The sequence below is a fragment of the Ovis aries genome, chromosome 19 (genome assembly GCF_016772045.2).
Source record: "Ovis aries strain OAR_USU_Benz2616 breed Rambouillet chromosome 19, ARS-UI_Ramb_v3.0, whole genome shotgun sequence".
In the NCBI taxonomy this organism is placed as follows: domain Eukaryota; kingdom Metazoa; phylum Chordata; class Mammalia; order Artiodactyla; family Bovidae; genus Ovis; species Ovis aries.
In genome coordinates, this window is record NC_056072.1 from 29,489,554 (window position 1) to 29,501,908 (window position 12,355).

The 12,355-nt window shown below is 48.1% G+C and overlaps 1 long non-coding RNA gene across 1 annotated transcript in view; it reads left to right on the forward strand.

Moving 5' to 3' along the window:
• The window catches only part of LOC132658176 (uncharacterized), an 84,614-nt gene extending 73,176 nt beyond the window's left edge, over nt 1-11,438 (forward strand). Inside the window, exons 3-4 of the long non-coding RNA XR_009597413.1 lie at nt 1,399-1,797; nt 7,915-11,438. This is a non-coding gene — a long non-coding RNA (uncharacterized LOC132658176). The remainder of the gene's footprint in view (nt 1-1,398; nt 1,798-7,914) is intronic.
• Nucleotides 11,439-12,355: the final 917 nt, after the last annotated feature.

The window sequence follows — 12,355 nt, forward strand, 5'->3', positions numbered from 1 at the left end:
CCTGCATCTTCTGCAGCTCCTATGTTGCAGGTAGATTCCTTACCACTGAACCACCAGGGAAGCCTTTTATTTGTGTCACTTTCCTAAAAATGTCTATTTGCTATGCTGGAAAGAGACCTCGATGCAACCTGGTCGCTTCCACCCCCACTCTGAGCACAGTGCTCAGGCCATAGTGGACACTCAGTACGAGTGAATGAAGAATGAGGAGTAGCCTTACTAGAGCCCTGCACCGTGGATTTCACACTGAGGCTCAGAGGGGCTCATCGCTGGCTCAGGGTCACACAGCTAGTGAAGGTGGGGGCAGGATTCAAATGTGGGGCCATTTGGCTTCAAGAGCAGACCTTCAGCATCGTGCCATGCTGCCTTCCAGTGTCCAGGTGCATTTTCTCTCTTCCCCTGCCACATCCCTCCTGTGAAGGGCAGAGGGGTCCTGTCCCTCTCTCCGGCCCTCTTGTTTTACCTCCTGGCCTCTCTCCCCTAGGGGCCTGGCACTCATCTCTGTGCCCCCTCCAGCTGTGAGTCCTACCCTCTGCAAATGCCTTCCATAATGCTTGGCGGGCTCTTGGCTGCCAGCGTGGGTGCCCATCTGCTGAGATGGCGTGGTGCCCGCTCACAAGATGGCATGCTATTTTTACCCCACTTAGGTGCCAAGCCAGCCAGATGTTTTTCAGCAGCGCAGGGAAGCTGAGCATTGCTGGGGTATGGAAGGAGGCTTCCAGATGTCAGCTCCTTGGGGGTCTCTGGGACCTGGCAGAGGAAAGGCTGTGCCTTGGGAGTGGACACTCCCAGGAAGTTTCCCGTTCCTGGTACCTGTCTGCAGCCCCAGCAGCACGTGGCACACTGGCTGCTGGCTACGGGCACGTGCCGGGGCTCAGAGAGGTCTGCCCCAGGGAGGAAGTGCCCTGGGTCAGCGTTCCCAGGCCTTATCTCAGGTGGAGCCCAGGTTAGTGATGGCTGGAGCACTTCCCTTCCACAGCTAACTGGCTGCCTGGAAAATTCCAGGTTTGGCTGGCTGCTTTGAGGGACTGGCCAGATCAGGCCAAGTCCAGACAGTTGTGAACATCAACTTTCCCTCAGCACAGATGGATCCAGTGGTCTGGCGATGTTAAGCCCTGCTCTCTCCTTCCGGTGAGGGGTTGGCCCTCAGTTGCAGTATAGCCCCCACATAGCAGCCAGTTAGAGACAGGGTGTGTGGGTCTGACCCCACTAGCTTGGCTCCCTGTTCTCCAAGCTTCCCCAGTCCTCACTCGTGACACCTTGAGCAGGTCCCAAACTCCCTGAGCCTCAGTGACCTCACCTGGGGAACCTCCAAGACCCCTCCCCTGGCTCTGGGGGCCAGTGGTGCCAACTGTTTGTATTGAGTCACGGTTTTCATTAAGCTTTCTGACTTCTTCGCAGGACCAGCCATTCTCAGAGCTGCAGCCAAAGAGCAAACTGTAATTCCTCAGAGAGGCATGCAAGTCTCACACTCAGACATGAAGCCCATTTTCTCACCCTTGGGGAATATTTCTGAACCTTCAAACCACCTATGAGAGGTTGCCCCTCGGTTCATGTTTCTGGACAAAAGACCTCATGCTCCATGAAGGGCTGGGGTTCACCTGCAAGGAGATGAAACGTTTGCAACTGTGGCAACCGAGCTGAGAAAACCAGACCTCAGGAGGGGTCCTCACACCTGATTGACTCACCTGGCAGCCCTGAGCCTGAGAGATGTCTGCCCTGTTGGGCCCCAGGTGGGGGCCGCTCACACTTGAATGTGCATTTCAGGCACCTGCAGATCTTAAAAGGCAGATTCTGATGGTAAGTCTGGAGTGGGCCCCCAGAGTCTGCAGTAGGCAGAGGAATGGGCCCTCAAAGACGTCCCCGTCCAAGTCCCTGAAATCAGTGGATATGCAAGTGACATGGCAGAGGTGAATTAGGGTTGTGGATGGAATTAAGGCTGCTCATCAGCTGACCTAGAGATGGGAGAATATTCTAGATCAGCAGTCCCCAACCTTTTTGGCCCCAGGGACTGGTTTCATGAAAGACAATTATTCCATGGACCAGGGCAGGGGAGGAGGTGCTTTCAGGATGATTCAAGGGCATTCAATTTATTTTGTACTTTATTTCTGTTATTATTACATCAACTCCGCCTCAGATCATCAGGCATTAGATCCTGGGGATTGGGGACCCCTGTTCTAGAATATGTGGGTGGGCCCAGTGATATCACATTCCTGTGTGTGTGCTCAGCCGCTTCCGTAGTGTCCAGCTCTTTAAGATCCCATGGACTATAGCCCTCCAAGCTCCTCTGTCCATGGAATTCTCCAGGCAAGAATACTGGAGTGGGTTGCCATTTCCTTCTCCAGAGGATCTTCCTAACCCAGGGATTGAATCCATGTCTCCGGTATTGCAGGCAGATTCTTTACCAGCTGAGCCGCCAGAGAAGCAATGATATCACAAGGGCCTTTAAATGTGAAGGGGTGGGGTAGAAGCAGAGGTGAGAGTGGGGAAACCAATGTGCTGTTTTTGGCCTTGGAAACATTAGGCGGGGAGCCGTGGCCCAAGGACTGTGGGCAGACCTGGAAGGTGGAGAGTATAAGCCTGGAGGCTCCAGAAGCAATACCACCTCACCAGCAGCTTGGTTTTCGCCCATGAGATCTGCTTCAGACTCCTGACCTCCAGAACAGTAAGGCAATATCTTTGTGTTGCTTTGGATACTTAGTTCATGGTAGTTTGTTACAGTAGCAAGAGGACTTGGATGTGGGAGAGAGCTGTTTGCTGGCTTCCACGGAAGCTTCTCATAAACTCCCTAGACAGAGATTATTTGAGGTCCCTTGGGTGTCTCTTGACCTCTTGATATGTTCTAAGCAAGAGGACTTGGATGTGGGAGAGAGCTGTTTGCTGGCTTCCATGGAAGCTTCTCATAAACTCCCTAGACAGAGATTATTTGAGGTCCCTTGGGTGTTTCTTGACTTCTTGATATGTTCCAAGTCAGGGGGTTTCCTGGTTTGTGGACTACAGCTCCCCGCAAGAGAGAGCTGGGGGCATTACTGTAAGGCCCCAATACCTGTGTGGGTGCTGTCTGGCACCCAAATACGTGAGGCCATATGCAAATTACATTTCCCAGGTGTTGTGCAGCTGCCATGAATAGGACAGTATTGGAGGGAGGTGATTTGGAAAAGAGACTTGGCCCTCTGGTTCAGATGAACTCTCTCGGGACCCACGTGTTCCTACGTGGTCTGGCCCCTCCCTCCTCCTCCAATCCTACCTTGCTCATTTCTCCGCATCACATGGTAAGTTAGCTCCAGTCTTTGTTGCCTCAGTATCTCCCTGCTCATGTCAAAAGTTACCTTCTTGGGGGGCCCCCTCCTTCATGCCCTGAGCATGCCCACCTGTTACCCTTTCTTATGGCTCCAGTGTGTTTTTCTTTTAGTGTTGATGACAGTTCGTAGCTACATATCTATTGGAAGCATTGGTTTGTTTATCACCTGTCTTTCTGTCTGCATTGAGTTCAGCACGGGCAGGGCCAGAGGAGTTTGGGTTCGCCTGTATCCTGTGCCCTCACACACTGTGTGCTTAATACATGTTTGACTAATAGATGAATGGATGTACATCTAGCCCCCCATGACAGTTCCACAGTGTGTCCACTTTCCTCAATGCTCCGAGGCTCAAACTCAGGGTTACCCCCATCTCCTGAAACACTGGTCCCCGAGCCCCACCTGTGAAAGTGGAGCCCCATGACCAACTACCCTGGCCCCTGTTTTCCTTCATGTCTCCTTTTCCCTTTTCCATTTCTCCTCCCCATCCCCATGGTTCATCTCTGCTCGAGGAGAATGAGCTTTGCTACTCTCCTCTGTGTGACTGGTTGTCTCCTAATGGAAAAAAACAAAAAAAGCTGCAGGCTTGGTGCCTGGCATCCTTTCTTCCATTTTAATCTCAAGTCAGTAGGGCTTTTGTATGGCTTGAAGCTGAATACTAGTATTTACTTTTGCTTTATCCCAGAGCTTGCCTGGCTTGTATGAGTCCTGGCAGCTGCTGGGAATATTCTGCTTCTGGTCTTGCATCTCATCCTGGCGGGGGAGGCCTGGGCCGAGAACGCAGGAGCTGACTTCCATTGTAACAGGCAGGATCAGCCCCACGTGGACAGAGCAGTATGAGTGGGAGATGTGCCTCAAGCTACCAGGGAGCAGAGGTCCCTGGAGAAGTTTGGGGCAGAGATGACCCTGTCTTTTGGGACTGACGTGAGCACAGTGGGATCTGGAGGTGGGAGATGGGCAAGATCCAGCCACCGGAACCCGGGTTGACTGCTGGCTTGGGTTTACTCTTTATACTCTGTCATCCACATTTCACCCCATGAGTGGGAACGGCTGAACATCTCACATCCTTACAGATGAAGAGACTGAAACTCAGGGAGGTTTGAGTGACTTATTGAAGGTCGTGCATTCAGGCCAAGAGTCCCAGTCTGACTGACTGTGGGTCTTGCGTACTCCTATTGCCTGTGCTTCTTCCTGGGCACGTGAAGATGTCCTACTATGCTCTCCAGGTGTTTGTTCATGTCAGTTCCTTAAGAGGGATGCTTCGTTCTGGCTTGGGGCTCCTGGAGGAGGCACACTATATGGATGTGCGTTCAGAGGGCTGAATAGTGCACATTTGAGCACTGGCTTCTCAGCGTCCATTCCTCCTGCTTCCAGTAATAATGCTTGGTTTGGGGAGGAATGAGGGGCGGGAATGGGCTTCCCTGGTGGCTCAGAAGGTAAAGAATCTGCCTGCAAAGCAGAAGACCTAGGTTCCATCCCTGGGTCGGGAAGATCCCTTGGAGAAGGGAATGACTAGCCACTCCAATATTCTTGCCTGAAGAATTTCATGGCCAGAGGAGCCTGGTGTGTAGTCCATTGGGTCACAAAGAGTCAGACATGACTGAATGACTAACACACACTCAGGGGGCAAGGATAAGCCACTTATTACTAATTCTCAGTCCTTACTGTTTATAGATCCTAAACATAGCTCCAAGCATGGAATATTGGGCCCAAGCCTAAGCCCGTCCATGCTCCCCATGCTTCTGATCACAGGTCAAGATGGTCACATATCCTAAGCAGATTTAATCACAATAGAACTAAAAATTTTTAAGAGGGTATCAGAAAAGTTTTGGGCTCTATCCAGCTGGATTTGGACCTTGTGGAGTTGAGGTTGGTACCATGGTAACTATATTGTCACCATGAGGGGAGAGTTTGGAGTGTAAGGCTAAAGTGGAGGATGGCTAGAAATTGAGTAAATCATGCTTTGATCATTGATCCAGCTGTACCTGAAGCTAATCCTACCTATATGAACCAGTAAATTCCCTTTTTGTTTGCTTAAGTCTGAGTCATTTTTTCCTGTCACTTGTAATGGTGACAGCCCCAGCTGATATAAGTAAGGTAGGGGGGTGGCCACACGGTGCCAGCTGGGAAAAGAAGTGCAAAGAGAAATAGGTCGTGAGCCTGAAAGTATGGGAATGAGAATGTCTCTGTATCTCAGTAAGTTTATAATATGTATCCAACTGGAAAAAGACTATACTATGTTAGAGCTTGCCTACCCTGCCTGCTGCACAGGAGGCTGAAGTTGAAACTTCTTGCTCGGAGTAGTAGTGCCCTGGAGTATTAATAGGTATTTCACTAGGGAAGGGATTGTGTGGTCCAACAAATTTGAGAAACATGGGAGTAAGCAGAGAGATAAAGGATTCACTACCAGACCTCTTGAAGCCTTTAAAATGCTAACATGCATTTTCAGCTCCAAGGAGAAGAGAGAGAATGTGTGTGTGTTTCCAGACCTTATTTCTCTTGAAGCATCTCATGGGACTAATGTTGCGAAGAATGTTTTGGAAAACATTGGCTTAGAGAACAATTACTGTGCAGGCTTCAGGGAGGTCACTTTCCAGAATGAAAAAGTTCTGCAAAGGCATGAGTGCTTATCTACATATGCTTAGGGCTGGGGCTATACACGGGAAAGGGAGGTTGTTTTTGATTCAAGATCCCAGAAATACTTTGTATTTTTACAACCAGCAACAGGATTGAAATTCTTATGAGTAAGGGCCAAGTTTGAGCTTGGAGGAAATCTGCAAGGAATTCCTCCTGAACTGTAAATGCAGAATTGCTTGGAGGCCATCTCTATCTTACATTCATTCATTCATTCATTCAGCACTCATTTAGTGAATACCTACCATGTGCCAGGTACTGTTCAAGGTGCTTGGGATCCATCAGTCAGACAGAAATTCCTGCCTCTGTGGAGCTTAAATTCTAGCAGATGGAGGCAGACGATCAAGTAAATATATTCGTGGATTGTATGTTATGGGGTCAAAGAGGAACAGCAAGAGCTAGTGCAGCTGGATGGGGTGAGCCAGGGAGAGAGGGTTGATGCTGGGGGAGGTGACTGTGGGGCCAGGTCATGTAGAGCCCTGGAGGACTTTAGCTTTCACCTTGACAGGAATGAGCAGCCACTGGCAGGTGTGAGCAGGGCACGTGATCTGCCTTTCATTTGTAAAGGAGGGTTCTGGCTGCTTTGTTTCAACTTGAATGCAAGGGCCCAGCGTGAAAGCTGGGTGACCAGGGGTGAGGCTTTGCATTTTGCAGGGGAGAGATGCTTGGTGGAATAGTGTAGCACTGTAAACAGGTGGAGGTGGGGAGCAGTCACTGGATACTGGATGCGTTTTGGAGATAAAGCCAGCAGACTGTCCTGAAAGATAGGAGGAGGGGAAAGAGAAAGAGAGTTGAATCAAGGCTAACTTTTGGTCCATGGAAATCGAAGGATGAAGTTGTCATTAATGGAGATGGCTAGGTTTGCACTGTGTCTAGAAAAAAATGAAGCCAGTGTTTAAAAACTGGGAGATTAAAAAAAAAAAATCCATATCTCCAGTCTCGAAAAATGAATGAAAAGATCTGGCAAAATGAGGCCCACCTTCTACCTGGCTTCCGTTGGGTTGGCATTTGCTGGCTGACCGTCACTCAGGAGGATCTAGTTTTGTCATTTATATCACCCTCCTGGCCTCTTCGGAGAAGGCGATGGCACCCACTCCAGTGCTCTTGCCTGGAAAATCCCATGGATAGAGGAGCCTGGTGGGCTGCAGTCCATGGGGTCGCTAAGAGTCGGACATGACTGAGCAACTTCACTTTCACTTTTCACTTCCATGCATTGGAGAAAGAAATGGCAACCCACTCCAGTGTTCTTGCCTGGAGAATCCCAGGGACAGGGAGCCTGGTGGGCTGCCGTCTATGGGGTCGCACAGATTCAGACACGACTGAAGCGACTTAGCAGCAGCAGCAACAGCCTTGCCCCTTAGGGGTTTCAGTGGCAGAATCTAAGGATGGGTAATCAGTGGCATGGTGGCTCTTAAACTTGGGTGCATGTAAGAACCACCCTCAGGGCTTGTTAAGATAGTTTTCTGGACTCACCTGCAGAACCTTGGATATGGGAGATCTGGAGTGGGGCCTGAGAACCTGCAATTCTTCTAACATCCCAGGTGATGCTGATGCCCCTGACCTATGGACCACTCTTTGAGAGGCATCGAAGGAGCACGTTTTCCCCATAGCATCCCTTCTCATATGCCGTGAATGAGGTTCTCAGATGTTCTGGGAATGGCCTGTAAGATGTGTTTTCATGGGGGTGGGAGGGTGGTGGCAGCTCTGTTGGGGACAGTCTAATTAGCCAGGAGGTCTTTTGAGGTTTGGGACCACTTCAGGGCTTGTCAGGGGTGCCAGAGGTACATTTGACTTGCTTCTTTGTTTTTGGCAAAAGCTGGCTCTGCTGGGTGAGGTCAACAGCAGTTGGGACAGAATGTTTAAGACCCAGAGGAAGATCAGTGGGGCCCCAGCAGGAGATGGTGTTTTCTGGAGAATCCAAGAGAAAGATGAATTCCCTGCAGCCTGCCCAAACTGCTTACACAAGCCTTCTCCTTATGTATTTCAGCTCTAAGTTCATCATGTATCCCCAGTGCCCACTCTTCTTCAGGGGCAAGAGACATCACATTTCCATCTGCTCCTCCAGCTTCGAGAGCTCAAGAGAGAGGCCAGGGGCCACTTCAGCACTGGCCTCCCAGTTTCCCCCAAGCACATGAGGCTGGAGAAGATTCTGGAGTCCCTTGAAGCTCTTCCAGATAAAGGATGGGAATCTGGCCTGCATTTGAGGGGCAGGAGTGTGAGAGCAGGACAAGCAACTTTTTCTTTTTCTCCTGACAAAGAAAATCTCTCTGTACATCTGGTTTGTGTTTTTCTCTCGGCTTCTGCCAGAAACAATTGTGCAAACAGAACACAGCCCCGAGACCGAAAGAGTCTGTCCATTCCTCTGGAATTCTCCATCTGTCTGCTTGGGCCTCATATTAAGATGTGAGGAATTCCTTAATGTGAAGTCATCAAGCTTTAAAAATGCCGCAGGCAGTCTTTGGTTTACCAGTGGTTTCTCACCTTCAAATGTTGACCTCAGACTCTCCGTTGCCCTAGAATGGCCTCCTCACCCATGCCTATCATGATCCAGTACTGATCACACTCTTTTTGTTGTTATTGTTGAGCTATACTATGTCTTGGTTAGAGTGAGCAGAATGAGTAGTTGCTACCATCTTGGTTTGATTTTTTTAGAATACTTAGAAAAAATTTTTTTTAGATTTATTGATGCATCTAGTCTTAGTTTTGGGCTTCCCTGGTGGCTCAGATGGTAAAGAATCTGCCTGCAATGCAGGAGACCTAGACTCAGTCCCTGAGTTGGGAAGATCCCCTGCAGGAGGGCATGGCAACTTACTCCAGTGTTCTTGCCTGGAGAATTCCCGTGGACAGAGGAGCCTGACGGGCTACAGTCCATGGGATCGTAAAGACGGGACACGACTGAGCAACTAAGCACATACACAGTCTTAGCTGCAGCATGTGGGCTCAGGAGTTGCAGTATAGGCTTAGTTGCCCCCTTGTGTCTGGGGTCTTAGTTCCCTGACTAGTGACCTAACCCATGTCCCCTGCATTACATGGTAGATTCTTAACCACTGGACCACCAGGCAAGTCTCTGTTGCTACCATCTTGAAATTGAGAATCTGTATGAAAGTCGAGTGGTGAATATGAAGTGGGGAATATGAATATGAGCAGTGGTGAGTATGAAGCAGTACTTCTCTAATATCTGTAAAGGACCTGTCATTTTCTGTTTATTGTCAATCACTGATCAATACATGGCCCTCCTGTGTGTACATGATTTGTGTGTACTTCCTACCATATAAGTTGGGTCATACTTGAACCCATCCAAAGCCTGTTCAATGAGTTGAGTCTACTGATCACTTACTTGCTTGTCACAGCCATGTCAATCTGCAATAGCAATTTCTAGACACTTATATTCTATAGGTTGATATGGACACAAAGCAATCTGTTCATGGCCCAGCACTGGTCTCTATTAAGGACAAGAGATGGTATTAGGAGAGAAAGTAACAGGGGCCTTATCCAGACTGGACTAGCAGTGGAAGTGAGACCTGAAAGATGGGTAGAGACAGCTGAGGGGGGAAGTGGAGGGACCAGTGTTTCTGGAAGGGAACAGCATGTGTCAAAGCCCAGAGGAAGGAAAAAGTTATAGTTTGTCATGGAAAGGAAAGACTCGTATGTGTGTGTGTGTGTGTATCTGTGTGTGTGGTGTTGAGAACCGGGTGTCATTCAGAAATGGAATGCAGAGTGACAGAAGGAGCAAGGCTCGGGGAATGATCTTTTCCCATGTTCATTTTAAGAAGGTCCTTCTGGTTGTAACTAGAGCATTCTTCACAGGTCGGGGTTTCAGGCTGAAGGCTGGCATGAGTGGAAGAGGGAAGAGGCTTTAGGAGCTACTAAGATTTGGCTGTGCATTCCTTTGCTGGGGTACTCTATCACAGACTGGATGACATAAAACAATAGAAATATACCTTATTGTTCTGGAGGCTAGAAATCCAAAATCAAGGTGTCCACAAGATTGGTTCCTTCTGAGAGCTGTGAGGGAGTCTTTTCCATGCCTCTCGCCTGTCTCCTGGGGATTTGCTGGCTGGTGATCGTTATTGATTTACTTTTGGCAAAAAGTAAATAAATGTTTGCTGGGTCTTCGTTGCTGCTCATGGGCTTTCTCCGGTTGTGGTGAGCTGTGTGTGGGCTTCTCATTCCGGGGACTTCTGATACAGAGCACAGACTGCAGGGCACATGGGCTTCAGCAGGGGCGGCTCCCAGGCTCTAGACACAGGTGCAGCAGCTGTGGCCGCGGGCTTAGTTGCTCCATGGCGTACGGGACCTTCCCACACCGTGGATCGAACCTGTGACTCTTGCATTGGCAGGCGGATTCTTAACCACTGAGCCACCAGGAAAGCCTGGCTGGTGATCACTGATGATCCCTGGCTTCTGCTACATCACTCCGATCTCTGCCTTCATCTCCACACAGGGTTCTTCCTTTGAGCGTCTGTCTCTGTGTCCAGATGCCCCCTTTTCAGGACACTTTATAAATGGTGTGGGTCTTACTGGATTTGGACCTCACCTAGTAACCATATCCTATCTTCATCGTCTACAAAGACCCTGTTTCCAAAGAAGGTCTAAGTCATAGTCATTGGGGTTTTGGACTTGAACATTTTTGCTGAGATACAGTTTAACCAAGAACAAAATAAGAGAATGGCTGTTTATATCAGGGAGTTGGTAGGAGCCAGGGGGCAAGTAGAATGGATTTAGGAGATATTTTACAGTTAAACTCATCAGGCCTGGGCGATTGATGGGATGTGTGGAGTGAGGGAGAGGAAAAAGCTTAGAGCTATGCTTCTCAACTTTTCATGGGAGATCACATGGAGCTCTTAGACGTAGATTCTCATTCAAGAGGCCCAGGAAGGGCTGGAGATTCTGCACATCTTATGAGTTCCAAGGTGATGCCAGCGCAGCTGGTCCATGCGTACGCCCTGAAGGGTGAGTACTTAAAGCTTCATTCTCTAGCACTGTAGTCACTAACCCCTGTGACCATTGGGGGCTTCAGTGAGCACTGAGGTGTACTGGAAGTATAAAGATTTGGTACGAAAGAAAGATGGCAAACATCAGTTAGTATATTTTCATTATTGTTGAACTAATATTTTGAATTATGTAGGGCTCAAATAAGATAGATGATTAAAATGATTTCAGTTTGTTCCTTTTTACCCTTTTCTGTGTGGCTGCTAAAAAAATTAAGTTTAAAACACTTAGAGACATGGCTCACATCACTGGCATCCCTTGGAGATACTGCAGGTTTGATTCCAGTCCGCTGCAATACAACAAGTATCGCAACATGGAAAGTCTCATAAATGTTTTGGTTTTCTGGTGCATGTAATAGTCATATTTACACACTACACTGTAGTCTTTTAAGTGTACAAAACCTATGTCTAAAAAGGTAATGTACATGCCTTAGTGTAAAATTATTTCATTGCTAAAAAATGCTAAACATACTCTGACAATGCAGGGTTGCCCAAATTTTTAATAAAAAGAAAATGATAAAACATGCCAAACCTATCTGTGAAGCACAATAGAGGAAAGCAAAATAAAACAGGGTGTGCCTGTGTAGTCCATGATATATGTCTGTTGGCCAGCACTGGCTTAGAGGGCTGGTCCTTGAAGTCATATTTCCTCCTTCCCAAAGCTTCCTGACCGTTCCAACTGAGGGAGGTGTTTCTTACAGGCACTTTTCTTTAGAAACTATTTTCATGTCACTTAGCATCTGTCAATAAAGGACAGAAATGGTATGGACCTAACAGAGGCAGAAGATATTAAGAAGAGGTGGCAAGAATACACAGAAGAACTATACAAAAAAGATCTTCACAACCAAGATAATCACAATGGTGTGATCACTCACCTAGAGCCAGACATCCTGGAATGTGAAGTCAAGTGGGCCTTAGAAAGCATAACTACAAACAAAGCTAGTGGAGGTGATGGAATTCCAACTGAGCTATTTCAAATCCTGAAAGATGATGCTGTGAAAGTGCTGCATTCAATATGCCAGCAAATTTGGAAAACTCAGCAGTGGCCACATGACTGGAAAAGGTCAGTTTTCATTCCAATCCCAAAGAAAGGCAATGCCAAAGAATGCTCAAACTACTGCACAATTGCACTCATCTCATGTGCTAGTAAAGTAATGCTCAAAATTCTCCAAGCCAGGCTTCAGCAATATGTGAACCACGAACTTCCATATGTTCAAGCTAATTTTCGAAAAGGCAGAGGAACAAGAGATCAAATGGCCAACATCCACTGGATCATGGAAAAAGCAAGAGAGTTCCAGAAAAACATCTATTTCTGCTTTATTGACTATGCCAAAGCCTTTGACTGTGTGGATCACAATAAACTGTGGAAAATTCTGAAAGAGATGGGAATACCAGACCACCTGACCTGCCTCCTGAGAAATCTGTATGCAGGTCAAG